The sequence below is a fragment of the Arctopsyche grandis genome, chromosome 7 (genome assembly GCF_051622035.1).
Source record: "Arctopsyche grandis isolate Sample6627 chromosome 7, ASM5162203v2, whole genome shotgun sequence".
NCBI lineage: Eukaryota > Metazoa > Arthropoda > Insecta > Trichoptera > Hydropsychidae > Arctopsyche > Arctopsyche grandis.
In genome coordinates, this window is record NC_135361.1 from 7,822,188 (window position 1) to 7,847,584 (window position 25,397).

The 25,397-nt window shown below is 35.0% G+C and overlaps 1 protein-coding gene and 1 long non-coding RNA gene across 2 annotated transcripts in view; both read left to right on the forward strand.

Annotated features, from left to right (window-relative positions):
* LOC143914232 (uncharacterized) overlaps nt 1-9,637 on the forward strand; it is a 30,531-nt gene extending 20,894 nt beyond the window's left edge. Inside the window, exon 3 of the long non-coding RNA XR_013260798.1 lies at nt 8,639-9,637. This is a non-coding gene — a long non-coding RNA (uncharacterized LOC143914232). The remainder of the gene's footprint in view (nt 1-8,638) is intronic.
* LOC143914215 (matrix metalloproteinase-2-like) overlaps nt 1-25,397 on the forward strand; it is a 266,585-nt gene that overhangs the window by 158,285 nt on the left and 82,903 nt on the right. The window lies entirely within an intron of this gene.

The window sequence follows — 25,397 nt, forward strand, 5'->3', positions numbered from 1 at the left end:
TTTATGTACGGTATTAGGGTTTTCAATTGCACGGATGTCACGGCGTGCACGGGCTATATTTTATTTCGGAAGTGTTTACATTATTCAGAAGCGCATTTGTATCGCTCTCGCTATTGTACCGCGATACCGCACTGACACTATCGCACTTTGAAATATCACCCAGAATTATTCCCAACGAAAATAGGGAACCCCGGGAGAGGTGGCGAAGTGACAATTCTAAGAAATTGCTAATAAATTGAAGGAGAACGAGGTTTTTGCAAATGCGCTGATTATTTTAGTGCCATGTCATTAGAAGCGGTTCCAACTTACGAGGCAGTGCATGAAATGTGGATCTCGATTTTTATTACTAGACAACATCATAAATATGTACATGTATTCAGTCCTTTTTAAATTAAGTGTTCCTCTAGTGAAAAATAGGTGATTCAACATTCGACACCGATTTACATAGTAGCAGATTTGTACAACGCAATGCTGATTTGACTAAATTGATATTGTAGCGAGGACGTGTAGAGGGGTTTCTGAGAGTAGTGGTAGAGGTAGTTTATTATTCTTGATCCGTCGGCCTGCCAGCTTCGAATGAAGCACGGACCAAATCATTTATTTATTTATTTAAGCTTAAGCATTATTTATTTAAGCTTAAGCATTATTTATTTAAGCTTAAGCATTATTTATTTATTTATTTAAGCTTAAGCATCATTTATTTATTGCTTTAAGTTTAAGTTTGGATCGTTGTGGCATTACAGGAATCCCTAATGCGCCACAATGGTCGAAAATAGACATTGACACATCTATGTATTATATAAATTTGACAAACGTTTTTGCAGCATTTTATAAATCATCAAATTCCAGTTGGCGAAAATTCAAACTTGATGATTTATAAAATGAAATAGGATAAATTTACTAAATTGTTGGAACCGTTTCAATGAAATCTAATAATTTGACAAACCCTTATAGGAACCGATCGATCTGGAGTTACATATAGATGGTCTAACCAGCAGTACTGGGCCAGGGATTTAAGCTGTGACCACTCATTTGAAAGCACTACACGTGAACCACTGATATATGCTGCTTGTTATTATGAATATGCTTTAAGATTTTATCCAAAAGTTATGGAAAAAAATAGTTTGTTTTAACACCGACGAGTGCAGATTCGTTATTTACTCTTGATTTAAAATTTGTTTTTCTTTTTAATATATGTACATACGTGTCTTTGTTACGATTTTCTCCAGAATCGAATTTTTGTACTTCTCCACCCCCCCCCCCACCCACTTCTTGTCAGCCCTGCTTACATACAATATTGCACAATTGTTTTTATCTTTTAACCAAAAATCTTTTTAACCAATATCAATCGCGTATTTTTCCGCTTACTGCCTAGCTAAATGGAATGTTAGATATCACAAGTTTGTGTGTGTGTGTGTGTGTTCAAAGATCGGGTTCAGGGACCTTATCTCCGTGGAAGGAAGTCTCCAGGGTGGTTGGAATCTTGGTAGTGCGATTAATCTAAAGTGACATCCTTCGCCCCTAACACACACAGACACACCCACGCTGTCTACAGTTTGGTGAGTGGGTGTAATTCAAAGGCCAGACGTTTATAAAAATCAACCTTAACGCCATTACTGAAAGTGGTTTTTAAACGGGACGTGGAGGCGTCTTTTGTCTTGAAACTTTATAATCTGAATCGACTCGTCGAAGATGACTCGGCAAATCCGGCTTGAATGACCGATGATCGCTCTGTATTGCAACTTTGCAAAATGGCCATGTTCATTACATGTTGTAGTTCTGGGAAAATCTAAACGATCAATATTCATTCTTCTCTGTTGACTAGTATATGTATGTATACTTGTTTTTCGCTAGTATATGTATGTATACTTCACAGAAAGACCGAAAAGACAAAAATTGCCTATACTGAATTTCCCAAGTTAATCATACTATGTAGCTCAATTAAACCCCCAAACCATTGATCAAACCACCCATTTGCATTAAAATTATCCCAATTCAAAGAACATAATCCTATTTCCGAATCTTAAAGTGTTTCATAAAAATGTCTCGACAAACTGTATTGAATTTCTTTTAAACGCTACTGAATCATAATCATTTGAGGATAACCTTACTTGAGAGTCGGTATCTAATAACAGAAATTCACTTTTAATCTTGATAGTAAAATGAAATTAAAAATTAAATATATTATATTGCTGAACAGCGTTTTGGGACGCAATGTTATGTACCGTTTTACAGTGTTCTAAAAATTTAACCGCACTTTTATTCGCGCACTCGTTCATACCGTTCGCAATTAAGAAATGGCAGCATCGCATTGTTCCCGGGGATGGGCGAAGAAAGGATCAGGTTAATGGCTACTACCGGGAGATTGATTAAATCTCGGTGGAAAACTTTCCGTACACTTTTTCCTCGGTATTGGATTCGATGGAGCGGCGGATTTTCCACGTTCATTTTCCTCCCTGTTATTATCAGCGCTAATCCCATAGTTCCCCCCACTTTATACCTGAGAAAACTGGCAGATTAAAGAACGTATATCAATCTTATTTTTTATTTATTTCTTAATTTTAACTGGGTGGATGTGAGGATATGTTTATTAATGTTGAAAAATGGTCGGTCGCGGCAGTTATTTGATAAGGGTTGTCCCACCCCAGCAATCACCGCGCCATTCTTCTTCAGCCCTTCTTAGGCATTCTTCCTTTTATCTTAGGCACGTCGCCTGCTCCTCTATTAAAGCCTCTCGCTTCGTATCGCGAATCTCTTTACTTGCAAATTATAATTTTTGCTCGTAATATTGCGAGAGAGGTGAAGGAGCGTACCAACGCACGCGGTCTCTTATTGCAAAAGGAAATCTTTTAACGACAAGGTTTGCTTCATAGCTCTTTTTGCTTAAAAGAAATAACAGGAATATTTGAAGAATAGTGGATATGCTATTTCAAAATAATTTATATGTGCGTCAACTCTCATGAAAGGGATGTACTTTATTACGGGATTTTTTTCACAAGATTTATATTAGTTTCACTTCGTCCCCATAGTATGGAAAAACTTCCTAAGCTCTTCCGATCACTTTGAAACTTCGCCATTTTGCGAGATTTGAACCTCGATAGAGATTTCATCTTAACATCAGAGATTCAAATTGTTCACACTTAGTCGATTGTGAAATACGTATAATCGTCATAAACATGTTTAAAAATTCTAAAATTCTCGAGACGTATTCGACTTCCCGCCCTTCACTCGTTTTGTCAAATTATTTAAATAACATTTTATGAATAAAAAAAAGTTTTTCTATCAATTTATGAACAAATAAAAGGTTTAAATAAAATAGAACATCCCATTCAAGAATCAAACAGTCCCCATATGAAGCTATATTTGGACAAATTGCTAAAATTGGTCATTGAATTTGGCTTTTGATGTAATTAAACATTTACACACTAAAGAAGATATCGAAAACTTTTTTCGATGTAGAAGAAGAAGGTAACATTAGTGGAAGTATCAGAAGTAAATGTAAAATATTTGAATATGAATTGCCTAAGACGCCGGTGACAGTATACATTAACTGTTGGTATGGAAACACTGTATCATATGAGTCTATGTATTTAAAAATGGCAAAAGTCCACTTTTCCTCATTTCGAGAAATATTTCACAATACTTTAAATATAATCTTTTGCGTGAAACAATATTTAAAAATACTGATCGCCTGTAATACGTTTATTCTGCTTTTCCAATATGCTGGACATGTCAAATTAAAAGAAGTGATAACAATTTGTCAATTAAGTCAAATAGACATAGTGTTTTTGGAACTGAATGGATAACGGCTCATATATTACTCATTCTTATTGTATGCAATTAAAGAATGTCTCAACTTCCGGTACTTAATCAAGTTAATATTGATACTAAAGACCGTATTGATCATAAAAACGCATAAGAAACTTTACACAAATCAGCTTTCCTGATAGCTATAGATAAATTCAGTTTATTTTTTGCTCGAAATAAACCCAATTTACATACATGGCAAGCTAACCTAACCTAACAAAGTATTGATTGAATCTAGTCAATTTTTTTCAGCAAACTGTCAGTTTCGAGTCTTGAGTAATGCGATATTCGTCGACTATAAATAAAGGTCATACATATTGACTAGACTGGAATTTCCTAAGCGGCTCGCCCTATCGGGCAGAATTTCAAAGGCAAAGTTTGAATATTAGCAATTCGGAGAGTGGCGGTAAGAGAAGGAAAAGAATGAAAGAAAAAAAGCGTAAAAATTAAAAGGAAAATCCCCGACGATGATTTACGATCGAAAATTGCGTGGGTTGTTTTTCTTTATGCTCTAGCGAAATATAAGGGGCGGGTAAACGGATTATCGAGCGATTTTAAAACAAATGGCGCAAGGCTGTGAGACAAACGAGGCCGCGCCGGGGGTTTAGCGCCCCTGATGGATGTGCCGCGGCCGCAAAACACCAAACAAACACATTAAAAAATTCACGTCTCTACTCTCTCTCTCTCTCTCTCTCTTTCTATCTCCAGCGATCTCGATTTATAGATACACTAGCATTGATTTACAATTGGAGATACTTTCGAGACATTCTGTACGAGAAGCTCTAGTACAAAATATTTGTGTCGCAACCCTTGAGGTGAATCACATGCTGAGTAATCGTTTCTAACGTTTTTTTTTTATCAAAGTTGGGTAGGTACAACTGAAATAGTATTTTCTTACACAAAGGCTCTTTTTTTACAAGCTTTTTACTAGCTTACTTTTACTTTTCACTCTGTTGGTTCAGTGGCATTCCTGCCCGTCAAAAATTTGTGATCTGATTTTGAACCACTCTCACTCTTTAAATCGCTTTAATATTTTACCGACATACTCAGGCTAGCTAACATTGAAGTAAGATAAAGTTTCCGTTAGAAAAAATTTAATAATAAAGAACTCATTAAAAATTACATAGGAATTGTGTCAGATCGAAACGGTGACAGCTAGCTAACCAAACGCGGCTTTCCACCGCCTCTTTTCAACTCACGGACTAAAAAATTCAGTGGTAAAAGCTAATTTTTTCACTCTCATTTACTCTCATCTCACATAAACTTTGAATTTTTCTCTTATACGTTTTTAATTCACTAAGAGATTATTTATACTTTTACTTATTCATATTGTAACGTGGGAACATGGGAGAGAGTATCCACCGTCTAAGTAAAATAGAAGCTCCGGATTAGGCTAACGGGACTCAGTAAGTGCCCGAACAAAGGATGTGCTGGGGTTCTCAAAGAATGGGGTGAGTGGGGGTAGACCTACGTGCCAATGGACACGCCAACGGATCGGGTATGCTATGCTGAGCAACTTGTCCTTTATAAGGAGGTACACACGGTAGATCAAGTGTTCCGGTGGTTTCGTGTGAACCCCCGAATCGTTAAATAAATGGTGTGAAGCGTCTTTGGTATCCTGAACCCACCCCTACGCAACTACATATATTAATGTATGCACCTATGCGTTTATATCAAACTAGTGGTCCCGATGCATGAAAATTCGTTCACTAGATGTGTTGGCAGCTGTAAAAAAATACGCGCACGCTTCGCGCCTCTTTATAGTCATCAGCCACACCGTGTATTTTGCTAACTCGCTCACTATGACTGTTTATTTCGCATTTATCCACGATATGTGAAATGCGCTCTTATTTCAAGTTTGAAAAAGTATTAATATCGTATCCGTCACGAATTGATGAAAAATCTAACGAACGGACGACTTATAGATAAATGGTTATTTATAAACATACTAGCTGGACCCGGCATGCGTTGCAATGCCACAATAACGCATGCAATTCCCGTTCCCGTTCCTGTTCTCGTTCCCATTTGTCAGAAAAACAAAGGGAGCGAAAACATTTGAAATTATAGCGTTGCAATGACACTCATTCCCATTTTTCCCGTTTCCGGGCGATTTTTTTTTCACAATAATCTTCCCGGACATGCATACAACAAATTCTGAAAGTTCCATCGTAATCGATTCAGTGCTTTATGAGCCTATTCGAGACACACAGACAGTCATTCATTTTTACAATTATAGAAGATTCCAAATCAAATTATTGTGTATCAACACATTTACTAGTCATTATCATTAGATAAGTTGGTTTTTTTTCGATTCACCCCCATTATAGCAGTGTTGTAAAATTTTGTAGGCTCTCTTTGTTACACCGCTGTGAATTACTATATCTTCTTTCTGGAAAACCATTCCGGAACTGAAGTCGCCGTATCATCGGATGATCGTTTCACGCGAACCACATTTTATTATAAATACGTAATGGCCGGCTAATACGACATTTCCAAGCCGGTGCAGAATGTGGGGATGAAACGCGCCGTTTCCGGATGAATTTTCTCCGGAAAATTGTCTCCTGGCGCAATCGCTCGGCTTTCGCGTTTTCTCCGGGAGCGTAATTCAATATGGTCGGTCGACGGTGGACGAGGGGATGGGGTGTGGGTGGAGAGGGGAATTGTGGAGACGAGGTTGAACGAAGCACAATGGGGCGGTGAAGAATGGCAAACGACACGGGGAAGAGGCTAGAAGAGCGGAGGGAAAAGGAGGCGGTGAAAATTAAGGAAAAGTCCATTGAAGAAAGTTCATATTGGTCGCGAGCAATTAACACAGTGTTACATTAATTACGGGAGCTCTCGCTGTGTTTGTACGGCGACTAACGCTAACAACCGCAAACCCCGCAAATTTTCCCGCCCCACACATCCAAACGCGCATATATGCGTCAAAACTTGATAAACGATTATTTATATCTCTGCGAAGCGTAACGTTCGCTCTTAGCGTATAAAACGCACTGTTGGGGTTGTTCTTGTATGACTGCCAACCTTAAATGAAAATATACATACATATGTAAATGTATGTACATATGTATGTACAGACAGACAGCGCCCGACGTTATATAATACATAGATTTTTGAAGTCTGAACACATATTTATTAATTTACAGAAAAACGATAAAAAAAAACCGCAGCCATTATTTGATGGATTTAATTTAATTTAACCAGCAGCGTGGACTAATAGTTAGCATATTATGCTTTCGAGTGGAGTGGTCACGGTTCGATTTCCACTAGTAGCTGTTGGCCAGACCTTGGTTTGTGACTCCAGGTCGATCGTTTCTTTTCAAAGTTTGCCAGCTTTTCTGATTTTCATTGAAACGGTTCCTGTAAATTGGCATTTCCTTTCCAATCTCTCTTGCAAATCTCAAGTTGTTCAGCGCCTTGAGGTTCGCCAATTTCTATAGTAAAATGCTGCAAAAATTTCTCTAAAGATGTCACTGTGGATGATGTTTGTGTGAATTCGCATTGTATAAAAATGGTTGTATTAATTGTATTATTGAATTGTATCTCTATTAGTACACTCGTTGCTTTGGAGCGATCTGTAAAGTCGAGTGAACGATTGAAATAAAATAAAAAATAACTAATAAGTTGATTTATAAAAAATTCGCCGTTCATCCTAGAAGACACTTTTTACTTAATCTATAGATATATACATACATATGAGCCGTTATATTTTAAATTGACGTGAGTTCACTTGTCTGCATTTCAAGAAATATTTCGCAAAAAACTTTAATATGTTTTGCGTTTTACAATATTTTAAAATACTGGTGGCCTGTAATAAGTTTATTCTGCCTTTCCGAGATTCTGAAAATATCGAATTAAAAGTAGTGATAACAATTTGTGAATTGAGTCAAACTGAAATAATGTTTTTGGAACTGAAAATTGGATTCCCCCCACTTTCAAATATAACGGCTCATATATTGATATATAGCTAGGAGAATGGAAGAAACGTGGATAAGAGAAGTGCTGGAATGGTACCCATAAGAATCTAAAAGGGTGAAAGGAAGTTGTTTGGATGAAATTAGATAAATGATTTGGGTGAGATGGATAATAGTTTCGCAAAACAGAGATCAATGAAAGCGCGATGGAGTGGCTTTTGTGAATGGTGAATGGCTGTATGGCTGGATAATGATATACATATATATGTATACGTGTATATTGATTATAATAATGAATCAATCGGTGATACCTGTAATGCTGCTATGACCAAATATTAAAAATGAAAGTATTTCTATACGAAGGATCAATATATTACACAAAACATAGCTTTCGTGAAATATATAGAAATCTTGACTCATTCATACATACTTAGTATCAATTCCAGATCTGTTAAAAAAAAATTCAAAAAATTGTGTGTGCGTCAGATTATCCATTCTTGATATTTATCCACATCAAAATATTCATATTTTATTTTTATTTTAATAAATATATACTAGTGTCTTCACAGGTTACCCCAAAATGACAATGTGGCCTTATAATACATAAATAACACACATTTTATATAAACATACATACATATAAAATATATAAAAACATATTTAATTTTATTTAACAAACATTCTTATAAACATTTATTTAAAAATTCAAATTTGATATACCCATATGAAATATATGACACATTAGATGTATCAAAATTCACCTTAAAGTATTAATTTATTTATTTTATATGTTATATGTATTGTTTTATAAACTAATTCAAAAGTTTTATTTTATGTTTTAATTGTTTGTGTATCGTATTCAATTAAAGAAGAATCTTTTGAATGTTTTTACTAATGAAACCTCATTTTGTTCACAGGTAAGCGCAATCCGTTAACACACCACAGTCCGTGCCGCGGTTATAGCAACGATCTGCGCCAAAAGCCAAAGGTAATTAATACGAGTCCACGCAATAATTGTTTTGCGCGCCCGTATAATCGTCGACAAACCCATTAAATTGTGCGTAACTCGCAAATTAAGCGATCACCTTTCAACCCCTTCATTGCGTTCCCGAGGAAAAAAATCTTTTTTTATTATTCCTTTTCATCCTTTCTTTTTTTTCTCCGCCGCGAACGTATCCCACTGTAACGTTCCAGAAATTTATATACACACGCGTGTGACGTTGACATAGTATGAAGAGCGAAGAAGAGATGAAAAGCGGACGGAGAGGACGAGGAGAATGGGGGGGGAAGGGGGGGTCAGAGTGAATTAGGGAAAGACGGGAAAAGGGTTGAAGCATTCTCTATACGTACGTATGTGTGTTTGTGTGTGTGTATTTACACTGTGAAAACTCAATATGGCGACATCGCGTGCGATTTTAGCTTTTCCGACAAACAATAACGGCACACTTCCTAATGAAAAGTGATGCAATCCATTACACAAGCGAGCTTCAGAATACACCTCGTCAACCATTATGGCCCGAAATATAAATTTATTGAAAATGTATTTTTTTCTGCACTATATACCTACATACATGTGTACTTGTGGACTTAGTTCACCGTTCGAGTGAACGGATCGCGAATGTTGTGTACCACGTTTGACCTTTTCGTACCCTTGTGATAAAATGTGCTTTTTTCCGGTAGCGAGTTTTTCCACCACTTATCAATATTCCATTTTGTTTTCGTAAATGCGTTAACTCTTTATTCGCGCACGAATTTAATGTAAATTCGTTATGTTCGGCAAGTTATGACAACCCTTTAAAACAACGATAAAATTTTCCAATCTATTGTTTTTTGATTTTTCTTATTCACTTGAACCGGTTATAAATTACATCAACCCAAAAAAAATTTTTTTTGAGCTATAATACTTTCCATTAATTAAAAAAAAAATCAATATTAAAGAAATATATTTATATCAACTCAGTTTTTTTGCAAATACATGTGTACATATGTACATGCCAGTTACTTGCCAAACTGATGCACCCTAAAGATATGAACATATGTATATTTCTATACTATTCAATGTCGTATTATAAACACATTTAAAAAATGTAGTATAGCTCGTAGTATAGTATAAACAGCAGTATAGCTTGGTGGTTGCGTTAATGCTAACCACCGAGAGGTTCCCGGGTACAAGCCCTGGGTTGACCTTGATTGAAGAGAATTGAAGAGTTTTTCTGCAGTTCTGCTGGTTAGTCTTGGATATTTGTGACTCCAAGTCGATCATTTCCTACCAGAGTTTGCCCATTTATTTGATATCATTGTTGAAATGAATCCTCATAAAATTGGCAAAAACCATCCTACCTACTATTTATCACCACTAATTGAATATGACTATTTGTCACCACAAATGTATATATGTACAAGTTTAATACCATGTGTGTTGATCAGGAATAAAACCCGTATTGCCTTCATCGTGAAATTTAAATTTTATAATCAATAAAATAATAATTAGTGAGTATCTGACATACCAACTTGACTATATTTGCTGAAGACTTCTCAGATATTAAAATAAGTAAATAAAATTATACATAGATTACAATCAATTCAATCTAAAATACTAGCCAAATTCATTTGTGTGTGAGCCTCGGACAATACTCGCATGCTTAATGCAAGTAGCTCGCATATGCAAGATTGTCTCTTTTTTTATCGGAATCGATTAATTTATTGTTACATATTTAAATGAATAATAAAATATTTTTTTGTATATTGTCATTAAGTTTTTCATATGATTATTTTTAGAAATATGTATGTATGTATGTACATAAAGGGGGGGGGGAGAAAATAAAAATTCTACGCGTTGCTTCTTTTATAATACATTCGCGGTTCATTGCTTGGAACAAATATTAATACTGGTATCTGGTACGAATTTCATATGCAGATTATTTCGGCGACGCCACACACCAAAATAAAAATAAAATAAAAAAAGCAATCAGGGCCGGAGTGACGCGGAATTATTAAATTGTCGAGCAAACTCGATCGTCGAAACGGCGCGCTAGATCTGCCGCCGCATTTCACACGTCGTGACAGCACAAAAACCGGCCATGAACCGGCCCGGGGATGATGGACGGTTCCTCGTCCTCCCCCTTGCTATCCGCCTCTCTCTCCCCACATACCCCCATCTCGTTCTTTTCGCACCCTCTGTTTAACTATCCTTTAACCAAATTGGCTTTATGAGCGCGCCAGCCCAAATTCATTAGAGACTGGAACCAAATAAAAAGGGGTACACACTGTGTATTTGCCCCACAATGGTGGCAACCCCTATTTTTATAGTCGATATACGATATTTATTGAGAGTGTGCGCTGATTAATGCCCGCTCGCTTAGCATTTTTATTGGCCGATATTAAAACCAGAATTGATTAAATGGAATATCGATTAGGGGGGAAATTGCATTTAGACAATATAAGTACTATAGACTTGTATGGAAGTGTTCGCATATGATGCAAAACATTTCATTTTATCAAATTTAAACTTCTAAAAGTACGTTAAAATTAAATATATATATATATATATATATATATATATATATATATATATATATATATATATATACATAGAGGATGTAATCACAATACGTTACATATTTATGTAACGTATTGTAACGTATTTATGTAAGGAATTTGCCTTATGGTTTTTTTTTTCAAAATTACGACAAATTCTGCTTAGCATATCAGAATATTTTAATTAAATGAAGTTTATACTTTTTCAGTTCCTCTAACCTTTATCCATCTCCCCTCCTTACTCAATGATATAATAATTCGATAGAAAAATATAAATGTATTTATTGGTAATGCGTCATGCCCGTTGTTGCTGGAACAGTTGAGACTTTATGTCCCTAATAATTATGTGCGTGGTAGACATCATCATTTGATGGTTGTACCTGCTGCTCGCACAGTTCTTTTTGGAATGGCTCTTATTCCAAGAGCTATTCGACTTCTCAATGAAATCGTTGCTGCTGTCCCTGAATGTGATATTTTCCACCTTGGGGAGCTTAGATTATCGGATATTATTTTAACATATTTATCTGGTAACCTGCGCTCATCATTACTTTCTTAATTTTAATGTGATGTATGAGTGGAATCTTAACATACTCTCTTCCATTTGGGCCTCGCTGTGATTTTATTTTATTTTTTCTTTCCCCTTTGTACATTTTTATGTACTATTTCAATTTTGTTCAGTCTAAACAAAGATTGGGATTTATGGATTTTATTTTTGATTTTTACACTTTTGTTATTTTTCTCTCTGAATGATGTATTTTCCTTTTGTTACCCTTTTTTTATTATTTTATTTTACCATGTTTTCTGCTTTTGCTTTTTTCCTTTATTTACAGTTTACTTGTTTTTATATCATGTTTTTATATCTTTTTCAAATGAGGGCCATTGTGGCGCATTAGGGTCTTCCTGTAATGCCACAATGGTCCAAAACTATTAAATAAATAAATAAAAATAACTTTTAAATACTGTCAATGTCCATTTATAGGACATTTCATCGAAAATATAATAAAAAGCCACACATTTTGAAATTTGATTATTATTAAAGGTTCTTAAAGTGTAAAGGTGATGAGTAAGTGTATTGTACAATGCACATTATGCACACCGCGCGTATACATTGCGTAGTACATATTTATTTTCCACTAGTTTACCATATAATTCACAACGTATTTGGATATTTACATCGGATAGCCAAGTCTACAGTTGATTTGCCATAACTCGAAAACCACTGGCCCTAACGAGCTGAAATTTGACATGTACAAACTCAGCTCTGTCTGCCATATTTTCACGAGGCTTGAGCAAACATTAGAATACCCCTGGCCTTCGTGTCCACTCGTCAGTGTGACGTGTTTTCGGCGACACGTCATTTCCCGACGAGTACGCAAATAGGCGGCCGCCCATCCCCGCCCTTCGCACAACATACATATTTATCACCAGCCCACTCGCTCCCATCGACCAGAGCTTCTCAACCTTTTCTCTTCAGCCTCCCCCTCCCCCCCTCAAGACCCTCACCCCTACCCGTTTTGTATATTTAACGAGAGTCGAGCGAGCAGTGTGTTTCTCTCGCAGATTTAAAGCAGATCTCGCGAAAACGCTTTCCTTGTATTCAATCTAGTGACGGGCCACTTTAAATTATTCGCAAATTCGAGCAAATAATGCGATATGTTGATTTTTTAAATGGAAACACTTTATATAGATTCGGGGCTCGGTTTTAAAAGGTCCGCTTGAATTATACATGGCTTTCAGTGCTAGATATGTAAATATTTTATTTACTACTAATAAACAACACAGATTTGGTCAACGCTGTGAGAAATTTGAAAATTATTTGAACCTTCTCTTTTGATTGATACAATTTGCATACATATAAAAGAGCCATAAATAAATCGTGTTATAAAATAAAATAAGCCAGCAGCATAGCTCAATCGTTAAGCTCGACTGAAAATAATTGTTCTTAGTATATCTGTAGTGCTGCTGATCAGACCTGGATATTTGTGACTCCAGTTCGATCGTTTCCTATCAGAGTTTGCCAATTTTCTCTGATTTAATTGTTGAAACGGTTCCCGGTAAAATTGGCTACATATCCTTCCTACCTACTATGTCACCACTATTTGAGATTGATTAATGTATAATAGAATTTATGTACAATTCATAGATGTCTCATTAATTTGCGAGTTCTTCAGTGTCTCGTAATTCAGCGACTGTATAATAAAAAAAAATGCTGCAATGTTTGTAATTGGCCAGAGAAGGCGCATTGGGGTTACCTGTAAGGCCTTCCTGGTATATATGTAAAAAATAAATAAAATTTAAAAAAATCAATGAACAATAACCATGTTGACACGAGTCCGCTGATTTGGTTATTCAGATGTAGCTCGGACGCTGCCACGTTACAAGGAACGTCAAAGTGACTCGGACTGGGCTTACTCGTATAGCGTCAACCCCGTATAAACACCTTCACAACAAAAACATTATAATTTTAATTTTTTTATTTTATTACATACATCATATGTGCCATGACAGGAATTACCCCAAGGCGACACATATGGTTAAATACTAACAATTCTTGCATAATTACTAACAATTTTTGAAACATAAGAGTAAATAGAATACAATAGAGACATCTATGGACAATCAACAATTTTTTTACGCACAGAAAATATGTGATAAATACATCTTGTACGTAGCATTTATGAGATTCAACAAATTCGAGATGCTAATAACTCCAATTTGAGAAAAACTGAAGGGGAGGATACCGATTTATTTGATCATATCTACATATTAAGCTAAAAAAAATCAGAAAATTCTATCACTAGACGATTGATCTGTGTTTTTTTTATAACTACAAGATCTCACCAGCAGCGTATTTAACCGGGACTTAAACCCACGACCTGTCTACTTGTATGCAATACCTCTACCAGTCCATTACGGTGTGGCTATATCAATATAGGCAAAAATGAGGAAAAGTGTTGAATAAAATCCTTCTTCAATCATTTCAATTTGAAATTAATTTAAAATGACAGTACATTAAACCCTTAAGAACCGAACCACAGACAAAACGTCGATTTATACAATCCACTTTTGGCCCTTATCGTCGCATTCGTCTGTGAGAGTTTATGCTGCACATTCCCCTCACATGATATACAATTTGATGGTATGCGTATGGTACACATACGTACAATTGTACGTATAATACATGGCGTTTCTCGGGCACTTGTTGTGCTGGCCGACGTCGTAATTGACTCAATTATAGAAATGTCACCGGGGTCCCCGGGATTAGGTCACCCCTGAAACTGATGGAGTCGAGACTGCAGGGGTCGTCAACCGCCGCCTCTACTACGCAAAGTTTAATTGAAACGATTCGTAGAAAAAAACACGCCATCTGCAATTTAAATCGCTAGAGACTGGGTATGCTTCGTAAGTATGTAATTAAAGTTCGTTGGATTCAATTTATCGTGTGAATTCGAAAGCTGTCACTGAGAAGTATCGATTGCGATGGAAAGGCATCGATATGCCGTGCTTCAATATCGTCGATATTATTAATATAATATATACTTCGAAATGTAAGAAATATTATATTTCAAAATTAATTAAATAAAATAATCAATACTTCAGACGATCGACAAATAGCAAGATAACGTAACGTAACACATTCACTGTCGATCGTATTAAGTGGCTTTCGCGATAAATTATAATTCAAATGTACATACATACGATTGTTAGCTTTACCATACGCCTCGAGATACTCTAGAAATTTCATTGATTATGTATTATTTGATGAGAAATTAATTGAACGAATAAACAGACACCCCTATTAGAGAGTTAACAGCCCGCATATACCCGTCTATCCATTGAACATCCTAAATTATTCGACGTGATATAATAATTCTTAATTTATAACCAAAATATCCCCATGGATTGTAGAGTGTGTTGTGTGACTCAACACGTTTCAAATTCGTGTATATTCAGGGGTTATTTCACTGTTTGACTCATCACTTATCATATAAAATCAATTATACATACATGTATCGAACTTTCTTCTCAAGTTTATGCAATTCAAGAATTACACTGGACATTTTTTCAATTTCCTGTCGAAATTACATCGAATCGTAAATAAGATCGTATCTATTTATCTATTGTACAAGTTTTGCCTCTATAACTTATCGTAAGGTAATCTTAAGTGGTTATTGTTAAACTTATTGCATTGTTCTGTATTCTACATATATATCGATTTTTGTATTATTCAAAGCATCCTGGTTTATTTATGCTATATATATTTGGAAAATGATCAAAAAAAATGCCAGGAATAATCATTTTCATAAGTAAAACTCAAATCGTATCTACATATAAATAGGTTCTTTCAAATTCATATTATTTTTACTTTATTTTATTTATATCGCCTGAAGAAGAAAGTTTTTGATAGATGATACAAACCTGGTATTGAACGCCAAAAGTTCCATAAAATTCAATGTATTCGGAGAAGTGAGATAAGTTGTATGTTTAATATAAAGAGAATATACATAAAATGAAACATGGTGATAGGAGCAGCGAGCGAAGAGAATGGATCATGCGGTTAGAATAATAGACAAAAATTGGATAAAAAAGTGCTTCGAGCCTACCCAAGAGATAATTAAATGACTCAAGTAAAATGGGCAGAAAAAGTAGAGAGGATGTGGGATTAGATGGACCAATATTGGAGAGGATTATTGATTTAATGGAAATACTAAGCAAAGTTCACTGAAGTAATTTATTCAAGTATGTGTGAGCACTTTCATACAAAACCATAGTAATAATATCACTTGTTTCAATTCTTCTCAAATTATACTCTCATCAAAGTATGTATTATATGTTCATACGTACATAATTTAAGCAAAAAAACATACGACTTTCCATAACCTTCCAAATTCATAAAAAAATAAGACGTCCTATTATGAAAATTTGCCTTAACGTTCTCTCCCCGTCTCCAGGAACTCCTCTGAACATTTTTCCCGTTTAATTACCGTTAATGGAGTTTTCCGCAGGGGTGGACGGAAGGGTTGTACGGGTGGGTGGGTGGGTCAGGCCGATTCTCAGCGTCCACGTGGCTCTCTCACGTGAATGACACGTGCTAGGGAATCTCGTTATTTGACGCAGCAGCCAAGCAATATACATGCAAATACGGGCGGGACCCCTACCGACCCAACCACCCACCCACCCATCCACCCACCCACCCACCAACCCGCCAGTCTTTTAATATACACCGATCGGCCAGAACCAAACCTTCCATTGTCGAACAGTCAATCTTAATTCCTGAAAATCTCTTCACTGACTCTGATCAAATTTGGTTATGAAAATCTGAATTACATTTAAATACAATTGAAGTACTTCCTTCATATATAGATATTTTAGGCAAACATTTCTTTCTATCTCCGATTTTTTTATTCCTTCACAAGAATCTAAAATGCGTTTATTTGTCCAATGATATTTTGTTTATCAAATGAAATATTCTAGTTCCTAGTCAGAGAAATGTTTTAATAATAGAAGTGGCTTTAGGCGTCATATTGTTGTCAAGTGACGATTGTCCACAGACAATCCTAAATAATGTTAGCATCCGTCGTATTTGATGCTTGGTGCTCGACGTATGTCCGATAAAAACTTCTCTGTTTGTTTATTATACTCGCAAGCTGGGCAAGCATCGTTAAAGCATTGCACAATGCATTCAAAAACACACAATAAACAACATGGGATACATTTTTATAAGTAAATTGATCCGATTGTATTCCGTGCGTTGTAGCGTATTTACATATTCGTAAGGGCCCTTCTATTATTATAATATTTCTCTGTTCCTAGTCCTATAATACATATATTCTAGCTTCCAATTCTGCAATTTATTTATATTAATTGGTTTTTTCTTCGGGCATATGGTGTATAAAGTGTCCATGTGAAAGTAGGTTGATGAAATTTACGCTTACGCACCAAAATTGAACGGAAGTGTCACTTTTGTTCGGTGAGACCCTTCAAATGCTCGAGACTTTGACAGTGACGCGAACCCACCACTTCAAGGGTTTCCTGGGTGGAAGAAATAGTGAGGAGGGGGTCTGACTCATTCGACTCTCTTATTCGTCCACATCTTTTGACCATTGTCAGTTGTCGCCAACAATTGGATACTTAGCTCTCAACAGAACACCAAAAGAAAAAAAAAAAGAGGTGTAAACGTATAAGCATAAGCTTTGCTTCAAGTTCAATATCGAAAGTATACATACATATGAGCCTTTATATTAGAAAGTGGGTGAAGTCCAATTTTCAATTCCAAAAACACTATTTCTTTTTGACTGAATTCACAAATTGTTATCACTTATTTTAATTCGATTTGTACATTATATTTAATGTTTTGCGAATTTTTTCTCGAAATGAAGAAATATCGACTTATACCACATTGAAATATAACGCTCATATGTAAAAATCCTATTTTCCTAAAGAAGAAAGTTTTCGATCAAAATGTTTTGTCAGTAAAGACGTGTAGATGTAAGGCTTTGGAGTTGAACGTAAAAATATTGCATGAAATGCAATGCAATTCAATGAAGCACGAAAAGCTTTTTACTCGTTATACCGAAGAGAGACAGAAAACGAAACAAACAAGCGAGAGTATGTATGTGTATATGAATATCTAATATATTGAAGCAAAGGAAGATATTGAAATAGTAATATAGCTAGAAACTGGAACGTTGCTCAGAAATTAAATTTTGTTAAGGTTTCATACGACATGATAGAATATACGACTTGACTAGCTGACATAGTAGAATACGTGGAGAAATGGAAATGTGGCTAGAATAATGGATGAAAAATGCAAGAATAGTACTACAGTGGTACCCAAGAGAATGCACATATGAGCCGTTATAATTGAAAGTGGCATAAGTCCTTCATTTCGAGAAATATCTCGCGAAACATTACATATAATGTTTTGCGTTTAACAATATTTAATAAAAATACTGGTGGCCTGTAATACGTTTATTCTACTTTTCCGAAATTCTGGACATATCGAATTAAAATAAGTGATAGCAATTTGTGAATGAAAATTGGACTACCTGCCACTTTCAAATAAACGGCTCATATATACATATGTATATAGTCATTAGTGGAATGAGTGGATGAAGTAAGCAAAATGTGTATAGTAGTTATAGATGGAAGCGTGTAAATGTGTATATATGGTGATAATGAAAAGGAATTTTTTTAACAATACAATATTGAAATTCTTAAATGATTGTGAAAGTAAAAGATGATTTTTCAATAAAATAAAACATTTAAATAAAAAAGCTCATACGAACTTTGAAAGTCGTCAACCATTAATTTCGTGTTTTAATCTCCAGGAAGCAAGATAGTGTTTGCGATAACGCAATATCACAATTGAGTTTAATAACCTCAAAACACGACTTCGAATGACATCAATTCCAACGAAAAAAATTGCTTAAAATATCAAAACAATCATTCGAATTGGACGAAAAATAATCTTTCAATCAAATTTGTCTCTACTTGCCAACTAATTTCCAGGTATGCCACCACTGACGGTACATATTACGTACACGTAGCATAATTTAAAGACTATTTGTAAGACTTCTGTGCCATACATTATTAGTTAGTTTGCCATGCACACCCTAATCATCCCCCAAACCCCCCACCGAAACATACGCACGTACAATATTATTTACACGCCGGAAAAATGAACATATGGAAAAGTTTTTATTCGAGTCAGGTGCGTTAAATCCGCGGTCGTAATATTCCGTTTGTCTGTTTGCGGTCTGCACTGAAATTTCCCTTCGCTCTGTTAAAATTTAAATTTCGCGTACAAAATAACAATATTGCACGGTGAATTTTTTCCCTCGCGTTTGACACACACTCGTGGGATATTAATATTACGTATAGATGACGAGGATTTGGAAGTACATATCTGTGTGCTCGTATATTTTTCTCGATTGAATCGGAATCCTATTTAAATAGATATGTATAATTGTGCGTGATTGATGATCGTGTCGAATCGAGATAAAAATGTTGGCAACACTGAGCGGCTATTTGCTCCGTGGAAAGTTTGATTAAAACGCTTTTTTTCGTCTACTTCTTCTTCTTTTTCGGCTCTTCATGCCCGAAAACCGAATTTTTTCCCAGCATGTCTTGCATGGCTCGTCAATCACACGTCAGCCTATCCAATTCGAACTTTCTTTATTTTATTTTTTCTTCTCTTCTCCCGTTCAAAACCATTTCTTTCATCCCGAAATGTGTATGTTTAAATCCTAATCGAAATCGTATCGATTTCTCGCTGTAATATTATTGATAATGTGTTAAAATAATACGCCAATCTTTTGGCACATGTGATTATTTCATCTGTATCATAATATCAAGTTTCAATAAATGCCATATGTAAATACGCCCCCTAAACCTAATCTACATACGTAATTAATACATATTTTATTATTTTAGTATATGTTTTATCCAGTAAAGAGATTACAATATCTGAAAGCGCTTAAGCTATCAGTAATGACGCCCATAGATGGGCAATCTGTTACCCGATTTGTCTCTAATAAAAATCGCTGCTTACGTATTTAGACATCTTACTATAATATATGTAATTCTATTCCCCTGTTTGATACAATTTTAAACTGTTAGCTACAAAATATACATGATTATTTGTCGCTAAAATAAATTACACAACTATTTGCATAACAGATTTTACTATTTAATTCGCTCAAGTGTTATTTTATTCTTGTGTAAAAAAAATCGTAATAAAATATTGAAAATACTCAAACGGTTTTAAATTTATATATTAAATATGATTCAAATTTGAAACTGTAATTAGTTTTTTATATAAAAAACTGAAACAGCGTCTGTAATTCGTTTCTAATAATTGGCTGTCGTCAAAGTCCTTTCTGATTGGCTGGATTGGTCAAAGACGTTTGTGATTGGTCAGTCGTTAAATAATATTATTTTTTTTCAATTCAAATAGATTTAATAAAAAAACAAATGACGACTTTTTTCATGGTTTGTCGGTATTCTAACTAACGCATAGATTGCATTTTCATTTCAATTTTCTTTTATTATATCCGTGCTAAAACGGAAAATATCGTCAAAAATGAAACCGAGCGAAGCCGGATAACACCGCAAGTAATTTTAATTCCAATTTTAATAGTAATTTGAATTTTAATTGCAGTTCAAAAAACAATTGAAGTTTTAATATGAAAAAAAGTAACTCAATTTTTGGAACAAACTAATTTTATATTATGCTCAATTTTAATAGTGTTAAAATTTATAATTGTGTCAAGTATAAATGTTTACAGACAAATCGTACGAATTTTAAGTAAATACAATTTGTTGAAACAAATATTTAAAATTACAACCAACGTGAGTTCCCTAAGACGCTTTTTTATTACTTTTGAATTGTTTCCTTGTTGTCGCAAATGAGCAAACATTTAGCTGTATAATAAAACGAATTCGTCCAAAACTGAAACATGTCCGAAATGAAGCGCGGCCGTAATAAGGGCCCGCTGCCATATGGAGTGAAGATTATCGAGAAACGATTGCAAGCGGGAGGGAGAGGAGGGCAGGAGCGAAAGAGTAGGCAGAAAGAGAGAGAGGGTGAGAGGGAGCGGCCGTCTCGCCAGAGAGCATGGCTGGAATTCGAGCGCGATTAGGACCACGGCGCGCCAACACTACCATCTGGTGGCGAGCAGCTCCGAACCGAAAGCCCCACCACTCACCAGTCGGTCTCGGACCACCACGCGAACTAGTCGTGTCCTCGTATACCCTCGTAAGAGGCCACCACCCCTTTCGACCGCACATATGGCAGGGAATCCGCCCCCTTAATAAACCCTTTCTGATTTTTCGCCAACCCTGCTCGCGCTTCGACGCCGTCACACCTTGAAAACTTTGCTGCGAATTTTGCCTCTCAGGTTAAGTGTGTGTATTCGGAATTTTCGAATCGAATCCGTTACGAAATAAGAGTACGCGAGCGGAGTTTTCCGAAGATTTTCCGCGGAAAATTTTCCGCTTCGACCTTGGTGAATGTCGCGCCAGTTCGCCGAAAAGGTCACCGGTGTGAAAGTCCTCGTCGGAAAACTCAGTCCTTCTCTGCAAACTTTCCCGAGTTTTTCCCCCCAACTTGAGACCGGCTATCCGTTAGTTTTTTTCAACATATGGTTGATCGATTTTGTTCGTGCAATTATTACATATCCTTTGTTTTAATTTTTAAAATTGTTTAACGTGTGTAATAAAACAATCAAAAAGTTGCGATATAATTTTTCCACGTATTGCTTGTTTCGTTAGAATTATGTAATACTTCTGTTTTTCCAAGAAATAAGGAAAATCTGTTCACTTTCGCGTTGTATTTTATTTTCAATTTACATAAATCCAAAATATGATCGATGCAACTTCGCCAACTAACTTTGCCAGCTTGAAATTTATTTTCGATCCCTCACACTTCGCCAAAATGTTTCCAAAGTTCGCAAATCAGCATTTTCGAGTGCAAACAATCAACTTTATGTGTAACAATCAGCTTTATTTAATCCGAAGTTACCTACTAGAAGTGCAAAATAATCGTATTTCTCGATACATATTGTTCAAATCTTAAGTTTGAATTATTCACTTTAAATACTGAACTTATGTATGTATGTATGTATGTTTCTGTGATTTTATTTATATATATTATCAGTATTCATAATCCTAATTTTACAAAAAAAATCTCAAAAGCCTAAGCTCATGCCTAAGCCTGTTTTATCCTAATTCTTTAGTTCTTAAAAGTTAAATCCTGTAAAAATGCCGAAAATTTAGTGTAAATTTGTAGACTAGTAAATTTTTCGTCAAAAAATTTTTTGATTTTAAATAGTTTGATTTTCAACCAAAAAAATAGAAGAGGCTTGTAAAAAATTGGTTAAGTACAATTTACATATAAAGTGATGATTACATTCAATGTTTTTAACGTTAAAAATTCCGCTAATTACAATTATTTCCATATACATAGCATTATCTTCCATGTTGTAGGACTAATTTTAAACAGTTAGCTGTAATATTTGAAAGTGGCGAAAGTTCAATTTTCAATTTCCAAAAACACTATTTCTGTTTGACTTAATTCACAAATTATTATCACTTATTTTAATTCGATATGTCCAGAATCTCGGAAAATCAGAATAAATGTATTACAGGCCACTAGTATTTTTAAATATTGTTAAAGGTAAAACATTAGATATATTGAATGTTTTGCGAAATATTTCTCGAAATGAAGAAAAGTGGACTTTTGCCACTTTGAAATTCATATAACGGCTCATATGTACATATCTATAGATAGCATAGTAAGACTTATTATATGTACATAATTCAATATAAATTGTGTAAAATAAATAAAACGAATCAAAAATTACGTTTGAAAAGTTCGTTTACGTATCATTTTCCACACTGAAATAAGTGCTGGGGAATTTCGCAAAACCCCTGTATTAAATACATCGCCCGTAACTCTGCCTCGCGAATAAAAATTGTTTGAATTATTAAATCCGGCCATCAATCCGAGTGTTCGTGCGAACTTTGCGGATAAATCTGAGGATCATCACCCCCCTCCTGCGCGCCTTCGCTTTTCCGCAAACCGGAGGAGGGGGTGAATTTTCATCACCACCTTGGCTTTTCTTCTCGGCGTGTGCAAACAGCATCAATCATCCCCCGGCTCACGTCGAATGTAATAGAGCCGTGTTATGCGGGGTATACTTGTTTTTAGTTCGGGTTTTGAATCGCAAGTCGACGTCGATTACATCAGGATGCTTGTCAATCTCGATTTCAAACCGACGATTAATGAAATCGTCCAAAACTATCGTGTGATGGTACTTTTTGAATATATGTATATTCTGCCTATGTAATATTAATATCCTCATTTGAATCAGGTAATTCACGTTTTATTCTACTTGAATCTGACTTCTAATTTTTTATAACACTCAATCATAACATATAATACATATGCACTCGTCTGAAAACTGAAATATCATTAGATAAGTACATATATGAACTTTTTCCTTTTGAACGTATCTATTAGAATAGAGTCCTTACTAATTATATGTATATCAACACTTGATTATCATCATTTGCAGCTGTTCATCATCTACATACTGCTGGATGAAGGACTCTCTAACATACTTCAATTCTTCTCTGTTCTGGACAAGATTCATCCATCTTTCCTTACGTATATTCTACCCATCATATGTGTGGTATTTTACTCTATATCCTATTTTGGTTTTTAAATGCTTTTTATTATTACGAAATTATGTTCACAATACATCTTATATGTATATTTTAATAGCTACTGATCTACTGATCATTTTATATTTTACGATTTAATTTAATTTGATTAGTAATCATAGTATTATATTATTCTAATGTTAATGTACAGCATAATAGGAAAAAGAGCTCAAAAACTATATCCTATAAAACATATGTACTCGTCATAAAACTGAAATATCATTAGATATATAAACTTTTATCTTTTGAACGTAACTATTAGAATAGAGTCCTTACTGATTTTGTCTCAACACTTGATTATCATCATTTGCAGCTGTTCATCATGCGCTGCTGGATGAAGGACTCTCTAACATGCTTCAATTATTTTCTGTTCTAGACAAGATTCATCAATCTGTCCTTACGTATATTCTACCCATCATATGTACTCACTTTTGGATACCATTCGAGGACTTTTCTACTAGTCTACATTTCGTCCATTCTTCTAGCCATTTCAATCTATTCACTCGTGCCAACTATTCTAGTCATGCCTCTTTATCTACATATGTATTTCGCTTTCTGCCTCTGCTCCTTATATGTGTGTAACTCTCAAGCTTGTCCTATAAAATATGTACAAAATTTTATCACTTGGCACAGTAAAGTCTGAAAACTACTGAATGGTCTGCTTCGCCTTTTGGGTCCATTCCAAAGAACACACCAAATTTATCGTTTCTTATGATATGCTGATTATGTATATGGTATTGTTATGTTTTGAAACAGTGCACATTAAGGTCGTAATAAACTATAATGTTTCGAGTACCGACAGTTAGACCGGATTCTCCCCTTCTCCTCATTTGGCTATTTCAGTCAAGACTTTTCTTTTTGTCTTCCAAGTGTACCTTTGTACATTCATCGTCTATATTACGAGAATGCTCGTTATCTGGTTTCTGGGCTTGTTAATCTCGTTTTGCTTCTTTTTTTTGTGCTAGTGTTGTAAGTCAAAAGTGCTCGAGTCTGCATTTTTGTTTTATCTCTTGCGGACTACAGTAGGTACTCCCCCATCCCTTTCGTTTCTCCCTTTGCCATTTTTCTCTCTCGTCGACCCGGTGATATCGCGATCACTCGGACTCCACTTTTCTCTAAAGTCGGATTAGGGCCGAGCATGATCAATGAGATTTTCCCGACTTGTAATTATGAAAACTTTTTCCGGAACGAATTTCCGGATCTGTATTTCCGTCACGCTCATTCAATTACGTTCGCAACAAAAGGAGCTTTTTACCGCCAATTATTTCCATTATTCGATAAAATAACCTCGGGTTAATTTTCAATAGCTCGCTTTCTCAAAAAAATAAAAAAATTCACTGTATTTTTTCATTTAAGTATTTTGTATTGATATTCTAAATATTTATAGCCGACTATTTTTGACGGAGAGGTCAAAACATTAGACCGATAGTCTCGCATGAGAACGTTCTAATCTAATAAAAACTGTGGTTTGCAAAGTTTCAACTATGATCCTCTTTTTTAACTTAATTTAAAATAGATTTGGTTTCTTTTCATTCAAAATGATATCTTTTTGAATCGAAAAATAAAACATTAAATTTAATATAAACATTTATATTAAATTTGAACCAACTATCCAATGAACTTTGACAAAATTTCTGTTATTTGAAATTTTCTTCATGTAAGAATGAGAAAATCATATACCTTATATAAAAAGTTCCTATGTATGTATATCAAAATTTAACGAATTCAAACGAAAAATATCATATGTTTAGTTCTAGCAATGCCTCTTATTCAACGTTAAGCAAATACTGAGGGGTCACGGGCTCGAACTCTAGCCCGCTGTTGCTAGCCAGACCTTGGATATATATGATTTCAAGTCGATCGTCTCCTATCAGCGTTTGCCAATTTATCTGGTTTCATAGTTGAATCGGT